General features: G+C 42.3%; 1 protein-coding gene across 3 annotated transcripts in view; it reads right to left on the bottom strand.

Annotated features, from left to right (window-relative positions):
• The window catches only part of PPP3CC (protein phosphatase 3 catalytic subunit gamma), an 81,637-nt gene that overhangs the window by 54,253 nt on the left and 8,406 nt on the right, over positions 1-18,978 (bottom strand). The window lies entirely within an intron of this gene.

Below are 18,978 nucleotides of genomic sequence, written 5' to 3' on the forward strand. Positions count from 1 at the left end.
TGTACTCTGACAGCCACCACAGAAGAAGAAATAAATTTAAGCTATGTATGGATCACTGCCTTGTTGTGGTGAAGGGGCTTGAATAACTCAGAGAAGCTATGAGCTATGCCATGCAGGGCCACCCAAGATGGACAGGTCATAGTGGAGAGTTTTGACTAAACGTGATCCACCTGGAGAAGGAACTGGCAAGCCACTCCAGTATCCCTGCAAAGAAAACTCCATGGACAAAAACAACAGGTATATAAAACTTATGACGCTGGAAGATGAGCCCCTCAGGTCAGAAGGCGTCCAACATGCTACTGAGGAAGAGCGGAGGACAAGTACAAGTAGATTCAGAGCTGATGAAGCGGCTGGGCCAAAGCCGAAAGGTCGCTCAGCGGCAGATGTGCCTGGAAGTGAAAGAAAAGTACAATGCTGTAAAGAAAGATATTGCATAGGAACCTGGACTGTAAGAACCATGAACCATGGTAAGCAGGATGTGGTCAAAAATGAGATGGCAAGAATAAATATTGACATCCTGGGCATCAGTGAACTAAAATGGATGGGAATGGGCGAATTCAGTTCGGATGATCATCAGATCTACTACTGTGGACAAGATTCCCATAGTGGAAATGGAGTGGCCCTCATAGTCAACAAAAGAGTGGCAAAAGCTGTACTGGGATGTAATCTCAAAAAATGATAGAATGATCTCGAAATGAACCCAAGGCAGATCTTTGAACATCACTGTAATCCAAGAAACTGAAATTGACCAGTTCTATGAAGACTTACAACACCTTCTAGAAATGACACCAAAGAAGGATGTTCTTCTCATTATAGGGGATTGGAATGCTAAAGTAGGGAGTCAAGAGATAAAACGAAGCAGGGCAAAGGTTAATAGAGTTCTGTCAAGAGAACAAGCTGGTCATCACAAACACTCTTTTCCAACAACACAAAAGATGACTCTACACATGGACATCACCAGATGGGCAGCATCGAAATCAGATTGATTATATTCTCTGCAACCAAAGATGGAGAAGCTCTATACAAGACCTGGAGCTGACTGTGACTCAGATCATCAGCTTCTTATAGCAAAATTCAAGCTTAAAGTGAAGAAAGTATAGAAAACCACTGGGCCAGTAAGATATAATCTAAATCAAATCAAATCCCACACAGTCAAAGTGAGGAACAGTTTTAAGGATTTAGATTTGGTGGACAGAGTACCTGAAGAACTAGGGATGGAGGCTCGCAACATTATACAGGAGACAGCAATGAAAACCATCCCAATGAAAGGGAAATGCAAGAAAGCAAAGTGGCTGTCCAACGAGGCCTTACAAATAGCGGGGGAGAGAAGGCAAGCAAAATGCAAGGGAGATAGTGAAAGATATAGGAATTTGAATGCAGCTTTCCAAAGAATAGCAAGGAGAGACAAGAGGGCCTTCTTAAACGAGCAATGCAAAGAAATAGAGGAAAACAATAGAATGGGAAAAACCAGAGATTTGTTCAAGAAAATTGGAGATATGAAAGGAACGTTTCGTGCAAAGATTACCTTTATAAAGAACTAAAGTGGAAAGGACCTAACAGAAGCAGAAGACATCAAGAAGAGGCTGGAATAATACACAGAGGACTTATACCAGAAAGATATGGATGTCTCGTACACCCCAGGTAGTGTGGTTGCTGACGTTGAGCCAGACATCCTGGAGAGTGAAGTCAAATGGGCGTTAGAAAGCACTGCTAATAACAAGGCCAGTGGAAGTGATGGTATTCCAGCTGAACTATTTAAAATTTTAAATGATGCTGTTAAGGTGCTACACTCAATATGCCAGCAAGTTTGGAAAACTGAGCAGTGGTCAGAGGATTGGAGAAGATCAGTCTACATCCCAATCCCAAAGAAGGGCAGTGCAAAAGAAGCTCCAACTACCACACAATTGCGCTCATTTCACACGCTAGCAAGGTTATGCTTAAAATTCTACAAGGCAGACTTAGGCAGACTGAGAACTCCCAGAAGTGCAAGCTGGATTTCAAAGGGTCAGAGGAACCAGAGAGCAAATTGCAAACATGCACTGGATTATGGAGAAAGAAATGGGAGTGCCTGATCACCTCATCTGTCTCCTGAGAAATCTCTATGTGGGACAAGAAGCTACAATTAGAACTGGCTATGGAACAACTGATTGGTTCTAAATTGGGAAAGGAGTACGACAAGGCTGCATATTGTCTCCCTGCTTATTTAACTTATATGCAGAATTCATCATGCAAAAGGCTGGACTGGATGAATCCCAAAACGGAATTAAGATTGCCAGAAGAAATATCAACAACCTCAGATATGCAGATGACACAACTTTGATGGCAGAAAGTGATCACTGCAGATGGTGACAGAAGTCACAAAATTAAAGGACATCTGCTTCTTGGGAGAAAAACGATGACAAACCTAGACAGCATCTTAAAAAGCAGAGACATCACCTTGCCAACAAAGGTCCGTATAGTTAAAGCTATGGTTTTCCCAGTAGTGATGTATGGAAGTGAGAGCTGGACCATAAAGAAGGCTGATCGCCAAAGAATTGATGCTTTTAAATTATGGTGCTGGAGGAGACTCTTGAAAGTCCCATGGACTGCAAGAAGATCAAACCTATCCATTCTGAAGGAAATCAGCCCTGAGTGCTCACTGGAAGGACAGATCCTGAAGCTGAGGCTCCAATATTTTGGCCACCTCATGAGAAGAGAAGACTCCCTGGAAAAGACCCTGATGTTGGGAAAGATTGAGGGCACAAGGAGAAGGGGATGACAGAGGACGAGATGGTTGGACAGTGTTCTTGAAGCTACTAACATGAGTTTGACCAAACTGCTGGAGGCAGTTTGCACTGTGCTATTCTTTATTTTGTCTGATATTTTTAATACTCTAATTAGCTTAAACAATACCATTCTGACCTTTTGGACAAAGCTTTCTTAGTAAATCAATGGTAGATTCTGCCCATGCTGAATATGTTATCAGAAAGCCTTGACTATGATCTCAAACTGCCACCTACCCTCAAGAAATAGCCAAGGAAAGCCTGATGTATAGCTTTTAAATGGTCTTTGAGACTGCACAGGTCCCAAGACCTTTTCGCAGTTAAAAATATACTGCTCACTCTAAAACAATCACTCAACAGTCTGCCAACCAGTATCAGTGTCAGATCCGTCATCTTCCTTTCATCAGTTTGATCAGATTGAATGTTTTCCCCAGCTAACTTTTCTAACCTTGGTCTTGGTGCGTGTGTTTGTGTGCGCACATATGCAGGAAGAGGTGGAGAGGCATAGTGCCCAATGCTTACAGCAAACAGCTGCATCTAATTTATAAAGGGGGGGCTAGCCAAAGGGATATGAGAGGGGGATTTCCTAGATGTCAGCAGGCAGAGAAACTCACCACCTGTTATCATAGGGTTAGCAAGGTGACTGCTAGTCCAATAATAGATTGTGTGTGTGAAAATATATGTGACCCATATTAAAACAACAGTGGGGACTTTTTGTTGCCTCAAATGAGTTTCCCCACCTGCTAAAAATGTAATTCTGGCTCTCACAGCAGCTGAGCTGGAAAGGGACGGGGATGTGAAAAATAGAGAGCACTTTTTAAAGAAGGTGTTTTAAGTGAAGATGATTTTGCACATAATGTACTTGCATAAAAGCCAAATCAGCTTGAAGACATATACTGAAACCTAAACAAAGCAATAGTCAACAGCATGCACTTCGGAGATCAGTGCCAAATCTGAGACAAGGAGGCAGGGGCCAGTCAGCAAGCCTTGAAGGAATAGTTGAGAAGAACAAGTGGCACAGAGTGCTTCCACTAACCATTTCTGAATATGCAGCACATCCAAGGCAGACATCCCAATTTCTCTTCCTCTTGTACAATGATCATGTGTGTCAGGCTTCAGAGGCTGCCAGTGTGTGAAATAGCAAGACTGGGCAAATCTGCTTGCTTGTAAAAACCTCAGAAGTTTTCAAATTAGCTGACCACATTTTCTTGGCACTGAAAGCAATGCATAGCTGCCAAGTTATCCCTTTTTTTAAGGGAAATTCCCTTATGCTGAATAGGCTTCCTCGTGAGAAAAGGGAAAACTTGGCAGCTATGAAGCAATGTATTTCTTGAGATCCTTTCAAATCTAATAATATAATTTAAGTATCTACTGTATTTTCTTGGTATTACATATTTTGAATACGCATGCAGGTGAACACTGAGAAAATATTGGCTGCTTTACTCGTATCCTGCTCCTGCTGGTGTCAAGTTAACAGGAGCCAAGTCAAACCACAAACCCAGATTCAGACACAATGCTAAGCCAAACCATCACTGACCTCCTCCTAGCAGGACGGCAGCAGAGAAGAGAGGAATGACACTGCCACAATTTTCTCACTGTGTTCCAGCACACTTGCTCATTCACACGAAGCCATAGTTTGGGTTTAGTGTTATGTGCAAACAAGGCCAATATTTGACACACACATGTCCTCAAATAACAGTACTCAGCATTTATATTGCGCTTTACAATGTTCAAAATGCCTCACATACTTTATTTTGTTGTGTTCCTTAAGGTAGGTCAGGATTATTCCCATATTGCAGATGTGGGAGGAGGGCACTGAAGTTGAAAGACTGTGGCTGGCTTAAAGCAACCTAATCAGATCAGTACAGAAGCAAGATTTATACCAGTTACTTCCAGACTCACACTTCAGTCTCTTACCCACTACACTTAACTATACCAACTTTCAAACAAGCCATTCTGACATTCAACAATAACTAATGCAGCTCTACAGCATCCCACACTGTAAATCATTCTCAATTTTTTTCATGTATGTGGCACAGCAATGAGGCTCATTCATGGATATCAAAAAAGTTATAAAGCAAACACTTTTCTACTGGAACATATTTCCTTATCAATCTCTACAGCCACAGCAGGTGCTGTAACTTTCCAATGGTTTGACTTTACCCCTGAAGGCACACTCTTCCATTGTCTCTCAAGAAAGATGGATGCAAACAACAAGATGCCCAAGTACTGTATTTTAATCACATCCTGCTCACTCCAAGGTCATTGAAGTTGCAAGGTATTCTGATCTATACTCAGTCTCTGCAATTATTTATCATATTTCTTAGTTGTGCTCTCTGCCCAAAGGAATGAACACTAGCATACAGCATATGAGAAATAATGACTAAGTGAATATTTGAACAACCAATCATTTGTAATTGGGACAAAGAAAAGGGGCGAGGCAGAAACCCTGATTGTAGGGATCTTCACTGTACATTTGATGTTTGGTCTCCAGAAAGACTTTGAACATATAAATGGAAAAACAGGACCTAAGTTAAGAATCTCAGGTCTGGGTAAATGAACAAGTAGACAGCATTTAAGATAACTAACATTCACCACTGGAACCACAAGGAGTACACCAACCTCTAGTCTAGCATTCTAGTAGGAGACGAAAAAGTTACTAGACATGTCAGGGAATTATTACCCTTCAGTGACTGGGAAACAGAAGAGCAATCTAGATGGCACAAGCAACACTCCCGCCCACCACTTGTTAAAGAATTTAAGAACAGCAGAGAAGTGTTTTTATCTTTCCTCCCCTCAACTTCTGCCACATCCTTTGGGATCTTCTGCCCACATTAAATTCCCTCCCACTTGTGCTTTTTATCTCGCTATCCCACCAAGCTTTGGCTTGCCTGCCAAAGGCCTCCACTGCAGCGCAAGCAAGCAGAGCACACCCCTCCCCTTCGGTACTCCTGCAACAATCTTTGCCTATACTGTCTTCAACACTGGGCCATCAGTCTGGCCCTGCAGAAAGGGAATGCATTACAGTGGTGCCTCGACTTACGAATTTAATCCGCTCCGAAGGCGCCTTCGTAGGTCGAAAAATTAGTAAGTCGAAAAACGCCATTGGAAACGCGATTTCCCATAGGAATGCATTGGAAACGGAAAAACTCGCAAGTCAAAGCAACCCTATCTAAAAATTCGAACGTCGAAAAATCCCTATCTAAAACCGCCTCGGTTTCCTTTCGGATGTCGAGACATTCGTAAGGGCACGGCCATTACCCCCCATTCGTAAGTCGAAAAATTCGGTTGTCAAGTCGTTCGTAAGTCGAGGTACCACTGTATTAACTAATGCTGCTTCTGCTGCTGCCTTAACATAGGCTGATCCTTTTCCTTCAGCTGCTTAATCAATATCTAATGTAATTATTATTCAAGACCTTGCTGAATAACTAGAAAACATAGATGGCAGCAGCCAACACTCCTGAGTGAATTAGAAACTCTTCAACAGGAAGCAACCCAGGGATAAACCCAGGCCTTCACTGTACTAGTCTGTTAGCTAATATCTTTAGATTAGCATACGGCTCTACCCCCACAGTGACTCCAGGATTTACCTAAATAGCTCAGTTCATCATAAACACAGGCCAGTCTTCAAGACTATTTTAAGCCAGCACCCTGCCCTACTTCCTACAAGTTCGTTTCCTAAGCCAGGAGCCTTCCTTCCCTCTTGCTTTCAACAGAAGCAGCTAAATATGGACCAGCTAAAAACTAATAAACCATCACTTGGTTGCCCCATGCACAGTGGCTTTTGTCATAAAAACAGGTGGTGGGATTGATTTGGCACTGGGTTGTATAATAATAATAATAATAATAATAATTATCATTATCATTATCATTTATACCCCACCCATCTGGCTACATTCTAAAGGTCTTTTTTTTTTACAGTTAATGAGAATGTACATTTTACAAGACAAAAAAGAGGAAGGTCACAAGTATTCATTCCTAACATACATTGTAGTTTAAACAAGGCAAACACCATGAATAACATCAGTTGCAGCATACTGTATACCATCCATATCTAAAAAGCTTCAGTGAAATGACTTAAGACCTCATTTTTACACCAATTACAAGTGAGCAGAAAACACTGCAATATAGTTGTTTGTGCGGTGTCCAGATCATTCATCATTTATGCATCTTTTCTCTTGATGATCAGAAGTCCCACATTGTCTCCCATTTCATCATTATGGTTTGTATGAGACACATCGGACAATGGAACCTTCTTAGACCTCCAACACCGGCAGTACACAGCTTTCTCCCCCAAATCTTCCATATCAAATGCATGAACTACCATTGGGTTATCTTTCTGGATATGGAGATTTACCATCAATATGGCAATGGTGCCCACCTGAGAGGTACCGGAACTGAGTTCTGGTGAGTTCCAGCAGAAAAAAGCCCTGGTTCCACCACTCAAAAGGTTTTATCCTTTGTACCAGTTGACAAGCTCCCTCATCAAGAGGTCTTCAATACCACCTAGCTTTCTAAGCAAGATTGCTCCGTGTTAGGTCATAGAATCATAGAATTGGAAGAGACCACAAGGGCCAGGAAACACCATCAAAGCATTCCTGACAGATAGCTGTCAAGCCTCCGCTTAAAGACCTCCAAAGAAGGAGACTCCACCACACTCCTTGGCAGCAAATTCCACTGTCGAACAGCTCTTACTGTCAAGAAGTTCTTTCTAATGTTTAGGTGGAATCTTCTTTCTTGTAGTTTGAATCCATTGCTCCATGTTCGCTTCTCTGGAGCAGCAGAAAACAACCTTTCTCCCTCCTCTATATGGCATCCTTTAATATATTTGAACATGGCTATCATATCACCCCTTAACCTTCTCTTCTCCAGGCTAAACATACCCAGCTCCCTAAGCCGTTCCTCATAAGGCATCGTTTCCAGGCCTTTGACCATTTTGGTTGCCCTCCTCTGGACACATTCCAGCTTGTCAGTATCCTTCTTGAACTGTGGTGCCCAGAACTGGACACAGTACTCCAGGTGAGGTCTGACCAGTACGGTGGTACTATTGCTTCCCTTTATCTAGATGCTATACTCCTATTGATGCAGCCCAGAATTGCATTGGCTTTTTTAGCTGCTACGTCACACTGTTGACTCATGTCAAGTCTGTGGTCTACCAAGACTCCTAGATCCTTTTCACATGTACTGCTCTCAAGCCAGGTGTCACCCATCCTGTATTTGTAGATCATAGAATCATAGAATCATAGAATCATAGAGTTGGAAGAGACCACAAGGGCCATCCAGTCCAACCCCCTGCCAAGCAGGAAACACCATCAAAGCATTCCTGACAGATGGCTGTCAAGCCTCTGCTTAAAGACCTCCAAAGAAGGAGACTCCACCACACTCCTTGGCAGCAAATTCCACTGCCGAACAGCTCTTACTGTCAGGAAGTTCTTCCTAATGTTTAGGTGGAATTTTCTTTCTTGTAGTTTGAATCCGTTGCTCCGTGTCCGCTTCTCTGGAGCAGCAGAAAACAACCTTTCTCCCTCCTCTATATGGCATCCTTTTATATATTTGAACATGGTTATCATATCACCCCTTAACCTTCTCTTCTCCAGGCTAAACATACCCAGCTCCCTAAGCCGTTCCTCATAAGGCATCGTTTCCAGGCATTTGACCATTTTGGTTACCCTGGTGCCTTGTGCCTTTCTTCTTCTTCTTTTGCCCAAGTGTAGTACTTTACATTTCTCCCTGTTGAAATTCTTCATCTACAAACTCTCCTAGACAATGACAGTTCTCTTTCTCAAGCTCTGTGGCACCCCACTAGTCACTTCTCTCCAGGATGAAGAGGAGCCATTGATGAGCACCCTTTGGGTTCGGTCAGTCAGCCAGTTACAAATCCATTGAATGGTAGCATTGTCTAGCCCGCCTTTTTCTAGCTTCTTTACAAGAATATCATGGGGCACCTTGTCAAAGGCCTTGCTGAAATCAAGATAGGCTATATCCACAGCATTCCCTTCATCTACGAGGCTTGTGACTCTCTCTGTCATAAAACCAGATCAGATAAGTCTGACATGACCTGTTTTTCAGAAACCCAGATGACTTTTAGTGATCACAGCGTTCCTTTCTAGGTGCTCACAGACCATTTGCTTAATGATCTGCTCAAGAATCTTTCCTGGTATTGATGTCAGGCTGACTGGGCAGTAATTGTTTGGGCCCTCCCTTTCCCCCTTTTGAAAATAGGGACAACATTTGCCCTCCTCCAGTGTGCTGGGACTTCGCCTGTTCTCCAGGAATTCTCAAAGATTACTGCCAGTGGTTCTGAAATCACCTCTGCCAGTTCTTTTAATACTCTTGGATGTAGTTCATCTGGCCTTGGAGACTTGAATACATCTAAACTAGCCAAGTATTATTGTACTACCTCCTTACTTGTCTGGGCTGTGTTTCCCCTGCTCAATCATCTGCTCCATATTCTTCAGGTCAGGCATTGTTTTCTTTTTTGGAGAAGACTGAGGCAAAGAAGGCATTGAGGAGTTCTGCCCTTTCTCTGTCCCCTGTTCGCATTTCACCATCTTCTCCTCTAAGGGACCCCACTGTTTCCTTGTTCTTCCTTTTGCTACGGACATACCCATAAAAGCCTTTTTTGTTACTTTTAACCTCTCTAAGAGCCTGAGTTCATTCTGTGCTTTAGCTTTTCTGACTTTGTCTCTACACGTGCTGGCTATTTGTTTGAATTCCTCTCTGGTGGTTTCCCCCCTTTTTGCATTTTTGGTACATATCCCTTTTCAATCTTAACTCAGTTAAAAGTTCTTTAGATAGCCATCCTGGCTTATTTAGGCACCTTCCATGTTTCTGTCTCATTGGTATTGCCTGAAGTTGTGCTTTTAATATCTCCCTTTTAACAAACCCCAAACCATCATGAACTCCCTTCCCTTTTAGTATTGCTGTCCATGGGATTTCACCCAGCGTTTCCCTAAGTTTTCTGAAGTCGGCTTTCTTAAAGTCTAGAATTTGAGTCTTAGTATGCTTGGTTGCGCCATTCTGCTGTATAATAAACTCCAGAAGAGCATGGTCACTCTCACCTAATGATCCTGCCACTTCTACCCCACTCACCAGGTCATCACTATTGGTTAGGACCAAATCTAAAATGGCTGATCCTCTTGTTGCTTCTACCACAATGAAGTTGTCTGCAAGGCCAGTGAGGAATCTGTTTGACCTTATGCTCCTGGCTGAGTTTGACATCCAACAAATATCAGGATAGTTGAAATCCCCCATTACTACTATCTCACTTCCTTTTGAATGGTTGGCCATCTGTTCCAGGAAGGCATCATCTGTGTCCTCAGTTTGGCTTGGGGATCTACAGTAAACTCCCACAATGAGATCACTGTTATTTTTCTCTCCTTTAATTTTGACCCAGAGACTCTCAATTTGGCTTAGAAGTTTTAAATCCTGGATCTCTTCACAGGTATACACATCTCTGATATATAACAGAGGGGACATGATCCCTTGGCTGAGTTAGAATACTGTGGGTCAAACCTCAGCTGCCTATGTGGTGGGGAGGGAGATGTGATCAAAACTGGCCCTATCTGACCCATGTGAAGGGCTGCCCTGCCTTCAGGGTGTCTCAGCTGGGTGGGCAAAATAGAAGGGGAAGTTGTATAGGGGTATACGCATAGGGGTATATCTCTTCACAGGTATACGCATCTCTGATATATAATGCCACTCCTCCACCTTTCCTGTTTGGTCTATTTCTCTGAAATAAATTGTATCCCTCTATTACTACATTCCAGTCATGAGACTCATCCCACCAGGTTTCAGTGATGCCTATTATGTTGTATTTAGTTTGCTGTACCAAGAGCTCAAGTTCATCTTGTTTATTTCCCAGACCTGTTTGTTGCTGGTTTTTACAATGTCAATCTAGTTTCCATGAGCATTTAGAAGTAGGTTATATCTTCTTTTTAAGACATATATCTCAAAGATACCTTCGGGTATAGGGCGGTATAGAAATAAATAAAATAAAATAAAATAAAATAAATAATAAAAGATTTTATTAAAGTTTCAGTGGGAAATTGCTGCTGCCGGGGACTTTTACAACCAATTGTATATGTTTTACCTTGATATATGTTATTTTACTACTGCAAACTTCATATGAATGCTATAATCTGTAGGTTATCCTGAGAGATTTTGGGAGCAATACTGGTGGGGTATAAATTCACAAAACAAACAAATATTTTTGCTTCTTGTCTGCAAGCAGCTCAACTAAAACATTAGAAACTGTACTGCAATTTCAGTCATGAAGGCCTTTCTAGCTATAAAGTAGAAAAAATATTTCATCATTTTGTTTTCAAGAAACATCAATTAATTTAAAAGCTGATACACAATATATAGAAGTCACACACTTAAACAGAAAAAGTATATACCGATTTTTATGTTCCTATATACTGCCACTGTAGGATTTATCTCCTCTTTTCTCAAGCCAGAAACCAGTTTAGACACACACATCATCCCTCTTGGTCACTTTGGATTTTTACAACTCCCCCTATATATACGGTTGGCACTGGATTGGGACGCAGGTGGCGCTGTGGGTTGTAAAACAGAGCCTAGAGCTTGCCGATCAGAAGGTCGGCAGTTCGAACCCCTGCGACAGGGTGAGCTCCCGTTGCTCGGTCCCAGCTCCTGCCAACCTAGCAGTTCGAAAGCACATCAAAAAGTGCAAGTAGATAAATAGGGACCGCTACAGCGGGAAGGTAAACGGCGTTTCCGTGCGCTGCTCTGCTTCGCCAGAAGCAGCATTGTCATGCTGGCCACATGACCTGGAAGCTGTACACCGGCTCCCTCGGCCAATAATGCGAGATGAGCGCCGCAACCCCAGAGTCGGTCACGACTGGACCAAATGGTCAGGGGTCCCTTTACCTTTATGCAGCATATATCTATTCCAATATGTGACCCTTTAGAATACACTGGCTATCAAGTGACCTTGTTGCTTCTGAGGAATGCATTTTAATTTCTTGGCCAATTTTTTTCACAATACTGTAAGAAGAACAAGAAAGGAGCCTCTTAAAATTATTGGCAGCACTAGGAAGGAATCTTCAAACACTTCGGGGCCATGCAGAACATCTAAGAAGTTTGCTCTTTAGCTGCCAAACAACTGTTAAGGGATGCCTTGTCTCCCTCAGAAGTGAATGATCATGTCAGAGCACAACCAAAGTCCCTCCCATTAGCTGCTGAACTGAGGACTTGAGCTGAAGCCCACAGTGCAGCAGTTAGAAGATCCTGCTCTACAGAAAGCAAGGCTCCTGGATTCCATGCATGTCTTGGCCAAACTAGAGACATCCAACCACCTGCCAATAAAAGACATTAATGGTGCCCAGCTCTATTTCCTTCTATATGTGAAGAGCCTGAGCATTCACACAGTCCTAGCTCACTAAAACAGCCAGTGTGGTGTAATGTTAGTGTGTCAAACTAGAATGAGGGAGACTTAGGTTCAAGTCTTCACTAAGCCATAAAGTGAATTGGGAGACCTTGGACTAGTCAATACCTCTCAACCTAACCTACCTCACATGGTTGCTCTGGGGGTAAATATGGGGAGAAGGAAGCCTCTGTTGCTTTGGGCTCCTTGAAAGGCAGGATATAAATGTAATAGTAAGTGGATACAGTTAAATAGCCCAGGAGATTCCCCAACTAAACCCTATGGTCTCTGACATAGTGGATCCTAAATGCATTAAAATGGATATCCCCGTCAAACCACCAACACAATTTTGTTTTGCCCATCATAAAAAATGTCTTGATAATCAACCATTGATTATATCATGCAAGAGCAGTTTATGAAAGATTCTAACTATTTAAAAAAACTACTGCATGGGTCTTAGGAAGCACTTCCAGCTGGCTTAAAACATGGCAGCGGACAGCCTGACTTCTTCTATGGTCTCATTAAGCATGGGCACAAACACTAGCTAAAACAAGCTGGCTGTTAAAACACAGTTTACTATTGTGGGCACCATGCACGCACTGCACTAAAACTGAATGCTGTACTACTTTCAAGCCTCTCACTTGGCCCTCTGTTTCACAAATACAACAGTAAATATAAAAATATTAATCCAGTATAGATAAATTTGATATTTACAGAGCTTGGCTCGTTACTCCAACATCTCTAAAAACTAAAATTCAAGCCAGTCACCAATTCTATACTACTCTTGTGCTACACTAATTAATATACTGCATACAATAATTATAAAAAGTTATTACAAATGTTAACATTAAAACCATCATTAAATGGCACTCAATTATTTTGATACACGAAGCTTACACAATAAAGGGGGACACACAAACAAATTTGTCTGCTTTTGTGTTCCTTCTTATTTTTCTATCGACCTGTAATCTGTTAGCTTCACCACTAGAACAATAATCTTGTTTCCTATTCAGTGCTGATGCTTTCCAGTTTTCAACAAACATGAAACTGTCTCTTTTGTACCAGTTAAATTTGTTAGAAAACTGAGTATCAATGTCATCTACTGCCTGTTTTAGATTTATGCTATGTTTAGTTTCAAAATCACATCAAGTTACATATCCAGGAATACTGTATATCCCAATTCTGTTTCGGGACTTTTAGTTTTTATGTCCCTTGTTTAACATTAAAACTCTTTCATACATTAATTTGTGAACATTAATCCAAATCCTGGTTCATGTTTCTACCAAAGCTGTAGATTTTCTAAACCCTTTATAGTTAACCTTCCAGTTCCTCAAAGTTTTTCCCCTGGATTGTCCTTGCCCATACCTTTCACATTTAGACAGTGCTTTAGCCTTAAAAAAAATATGAAGCAAGCATTACATTTAATTTCCCCCTGCACTTTCTTTATTACTTATAATTACTTACTGTTAATAATAATACTCTATAAACAGACTTCTTCCTACATGGCAATATCACCCAGGAAATTTATTTATTTCACTCCTGAATAGAGGAGGGGTATTCTGGGCTCATCCTAACATTTCAAGTCAACAACTGTTCTACAAAGATTCCAGTTCATCCAGTATTTAAGGCTGAATATACTGTACTGTTTCCAACAATTTTGACATACCAGTAATAGTTGTGAATATTTTTGGTTTGTTCTTAAATTTTGTATTGCTTTTATTGTTCTGTTGTTGCTGCCCTGTGGTCCTTCAGTGGAAGAGTAGGATAAAAACTAATTTAATTAATTTTGTTCCAACGTCAGCCTGTTTTGTATTCTACACAATTCTGACAGGGTACCAGCCTTGCCGTCTGACGATCGGTGCAAATATTGGGTAAGCAAGCCCATAGCCCTTTATAACTGGAATATTTTTAAGTTTGTACTCTGCCTTTATTATACCATGTTTGTAGAATTTTTATAGACATCAAAATCAATGTTATCTGCTGCTTTCAGTTTCCCCTGGGGGCATTTCCTATTCCCTTTCTTCTCATCAGCTGAAGGTTATGTGGGTCACTTGGACTTCCCTTTTCCCTCAGCTAACGAAAGATTAGAGCTGCTTGCCCTTTTGGCATTTTCTTTTCAGCTCACGAGTTACTGTTTAGAACAGCCTTCCCAAGCCTGGCATCTCCTGCTGTTTTGTATTCCAACTCTCACCACCCTAGCCAACACAACCAATGAATAGGGATGGTATTCCAACACATTTGGAGGGCATCAGGTTTGGGAAGGCTATTTTAGAAGCTTCCGACTTCTACCCGATATGTTTTCCAGGAAAAGCTAAATTCAAGGCATCATGCAGAAATTCTTTTTTACTTTGGCTTCACAGTGCAAGTAAAAAAAAATCTGTTTTCTGGACCCAGGATAATAATCTGAAGTACTCTGGGAAGCACGTCAAGTAGTCAAAGGTGGTGGTGATGAGGAGTTTTAATGTACTACACATAAATATATCAAGTATCAAAATAATAATAATAAGGGGGGGGACACCCAACACAGACTAAAATGTAAGCAAAACTTTCTTATCAAACCACTACTACTACTTTAAGTATTAACTGAGGTATCAAATAAAATTGTACTGTGTGGTATATTTATGAAATTTAAAAGTAAAAACTACATTCAAATAATGACTACATATATACCCAGTGTTAGAGATAGAGCTGCAAATTGCTGTGGTTTAAAGGTAATCCAATGATGCCTTTGTTTTTATCAGCTGGGAAAATAGAGGGTGGTGGGAATGATGGTTTCTATTGTCACCTTTTAAGATAGCAAACAAAAGGAAGGTTTTATTATTGAAAATTCAAAGCATCACAGAAACAGTCCTTCACAGTTAAGGAAGCCTAGTGGGGGTTTTTTAAAGTGAGTTGTCTCCTCCTCCTCAATCACTGCCCTCCGCCTGAGCTGCCATATGACATTTTGCTTATAGAACTTCTTGGTTTCAAAAAAGTTCTAAAAGCAGTATGTCATATGGCAGTATACCTGAAGGAGCGTCTCCACCCCCATCATTCAGCCTGGACACTGAGGTCCAGCGCCAAAGGCCTTCTGGCGGTTCCCTCCCTGTGAGAAGGGAGGTTACAGGGAACCAGGCAGAGGGCCTTCTCAGTAGCGGCGCCCGCCCTGTGGAATGCCCTCCCATCAGAGGTCAGAGATAAACAACTACCTGACATTTAGAAAACATCTGAAGGCAGCACTGTTTAGGGAAGCTTTTAATCTGTGACATTTTATTGTACTTTAATCTTTGCTGGATGCCGCCCAGAGTGGCTGGGGAGACCCAGCTGGATGGGTGGGGTGCAAATAATAAATTGTTGTTGTTGTTGTTGTTATGGCACAGGAACTTGTATCCCACGGAATTTGTAAAACATAAAAAAGAAATCAGAACTAAAGTAGCTTTTTGGATTTTCAGTACCCTCAGCATTATTTAATGGAAACAGAAGAACCCCAGGTTTTCATGTAACTGAGTAGCAATATATCAATGGATATTCGGTTAGGTTTTATCACCACTGACCTCTTCAATACTAGATAATCATACCCAGCAAATGTCATTAACTAGACAAAATGGTGTATGTATCATTTTATTTATATCCCAATCCATCTCATTACATATTATCAATCATCACCAAAAAAATTTATTCTGCTCATTGTCACAAATATATTTATCCTGCTCCTCTTTCAATAACTTGTGGTTCTCCCCATTCTCATTTTATTTTCACAAGTATTCTATTTTGGGCTGAGAGAGTGTGGCAGATTATTTTTTTATTTCCCGCCATTCCTCCCAAAGGATATAACTGTTATAAGCAATAAAAAACAAACAAACACAAAAAATCTTAAAAATAATTTCAGTACAGATGCAGACTGGGAAAAGATCACAGCTTAAAAGACTTGTTGAAAGAGGAAGGATTTTAGTAGGCACTGAAAAGACAACACAGATGGAACATGACTAATATTCAAGGGGAAGGAATTCCAAAGGGTAGATGCCACAACACTAATGGACTGATTCTAACCTTGTGCAGAACAGACCTCCTTATAAGATGGCACCTGCAAGAGGCCTTTATTTTAAAACGCAGTGATCAACTGAGTATGTTTACAGTGAAACAACATTTCAGGTATCTGGTGCCAAGATGTGTAGGCCTTTATACACCAAAACCAATACCTTGAACTAACTGGTAGCCAATGCAATTCTTTCGACAGCAGGGTAGCATGTTGGTGATATCCTTGCCATTGCAATCGAGCCATTGCCTGATGGGACCAAATACACAAAGTTGTTCTGTATCTTGCAACATTTATATGTAATTTTCCTACTTCAAGCCCTAAAAGTACTGCTTGTTATTAATTTAGTCATACAGTGGTGTCTCGCTAGACGAATGCCCTGCTAGACGAATTTTTCACTAGATGAATGGGTTTTGTGATCGGAGGTTGCCTCGCAAGACGACGAGGTTTTCTAGGGCCGCCGCTTCGTTTTGCGAAGCTTGGCTATAAAAACCTCCGATCACAAAACCTATTTGCAAAAGGTATTTCTCTAGCGAAAGGGGAACCAGCTGCAGCGCAGGAAGAAGACAAAGGAAGATCAACTGATCTTCCTTTGCCTTCTTTCCGCGCTGCAGCTGGTTCCCCTTTGTGTTCCACTGGTCTCTGCCGGTTGCCGCGAGCAGTGAGGGGCAACCGGCAGAGACCAGCGGAACACAAAGGGGAACTAGCGCGGGAAGAAGAACTAGCGCATCCCTCCGCTCCCCCCCCACCGCCTAGCCCGACAGAGCGGCATTTGACGGGGCTTCCGAACCCCCGTCAGATGCCGGCTCTGTCTGGCGGGGGGGGGGGAGAGGAACGAAGGAAAAGAAAGCTGCCCTTTCTCTTCCTTTGTTCCTCTCCCCCTGCTCCTGAGCATGCACAGATCCCGGGGTTCGGAGACTCTGAACCCCGGGATCTGTCCTTGCTGTCGGCGGTGGGGGGAGAGGAACGAACGGAGAGAAAGGACAGCTTTCTCTCCGTTCGTTCCTCTCCCCCCCCCACCGCCGACAGCAAGGACAGATCGGCGGTGGGGGGAGAGGAACGAACGGAGAGAAAGCTGTCCTTTCTCTCAGTTCGTTCCTCTCCCCCCACCGCCGACAGCAAGGACGGATCCGAGGAGCTGATCCCGGGAAAGCTGCCCTTTCTCTCCGTTCGTTCCTCTTCCCCCAGCGCCAACAGCAAAGACAGGTAGGCAGGTGGCAAGGACAGACAGGGGCTGTTGCCGCCTGTCTGCCTGCCTTCCGCGAGCCAAGCAAGCTAGCGCTGCCACTGCCTCCAGTCCCCCCCCCCCCCCCGGAGCCCATAGGAAGGCATTAGATAACTTTTAATGCATTCCTGTGGGAAACGGTGCCTTGCTAGATGAATTTTTCATAGGACGAATTGACCGTCAGAACGAATTAAATTCGTCTAGCGAGGCACCACAGTATATAATTGCAATACTGTCCTCATTTCTAGCTATAAATCTAGGGTCTAAGATCTGTGAATGGTTAACAATGTGATGTTAAAACACTGCTATAGAAAGAGTTTGGCCACAGTGACATATGCCTTAGTTATATCCCGCTAGAATTACTGTGACACACTCTACCTGGGGCTGCCTTAGAAAAGTGCTCAGAAACTTCAACTGGCTGAAAAAATTGCAGCCAGATTGTTAGCCAGGACTGGCTGTAGGCAGCATCCCAGTCACTCAGTACAACAGCTCCCCTGGCTACTGGTCTGTTTCCAGGAACAATTTAAAGTGCTGGTTATGACATGGAACACTTCTAAATGCCACCTCTAACTCCTCAAAAAATTCCATCCATGGGGTCTGTGAAAAAATATTATATATCACTAGGGAAGACAGGTGAACTAATGTCAGTGTACTGGAAAAAGCAAAGATCACCAGTGTTGAAGCAATGATTCTTCAACATCAACTTTGTTGGACTGCTCATGTTGTTCGGATGCCTGATTATCGCCTTCCAAAGCAACTACAGTCGTACCTTGGACGGCGAACAGAATCCGTTCCGGAAGTCAGTTCAACTTCCAAAACGTTCAGAAACCAAAGCACGGTTTCTGATTGGCTGCAGGAAGCTCCTGGGTACAACTGCATTCTATTCCGAACTTAAGAATGGAAAGTGAAATGCTGGTGGACAACAAAAGAGGTTTAAAGACACTCCCAAGGCATATAAATTCAATAAATAAAAATAAATCTTTAAAAGTGAAGTATAAACACAGATAATTGGGTGGGAAACACTGGCCTGCGAGCGCTCCAATTGGACAACAGCCTCTACCAAAGGCATCAAGGACTTTGAAGAAGCACAAATTCAGGACAAAAGGAAGAAAAGAGCTAAGATGAAGGCACCTATGAGCCTACTGTGGAAGGACATGTGGATTCAGAACTGACCTCCACAGTCACTTGTGGACACACCGTTAAGACCGTGTTCATAGAAGACAATCTTACTCAGCTACAGTGATCAACAAAGGAAAAGAAGAATACAGCGTAGGTCCAGGCTATTTGAAAGAGCATATTTCCTCATATGATCCTGCCTGGGCTCTGAGATCTTCCAGGGAGGCCCTTCCCTCAGTCGCACCACTCTCACAGGCACACTTGGTAGGGATGCGGGAGAGGGCCTTCTCAGTGACTGCTCCTGGACTTTGGAGTTCCCTCCATAGAGAAGTTTGATAGGCTTCCTTCTTGTTGTCCTTCCACTAGCAGGTGAAGAGTTTCTTGTTCCAACAGGCTTTTTGGAACTGACTGCTTTAAATGAAAGGGCTGGTAATTATCTGTATGATTTAATAGATATGATAGATGATGATAG

This window comes from Zootoca vivipara, chromosome 15, assembly GCF_963506605.1.
Source record: "Zootoca vivipara chromosome 15, rZooViv1.1, whole genome shotgun sequence".
Classification (NCBI taxonomy): domain Eukaryota; kingdom Metazoa; phylum Chordata; class Lepidosauria; order Squamata; family Lacertidae; genus Zootoca; species Zootoca vivipara.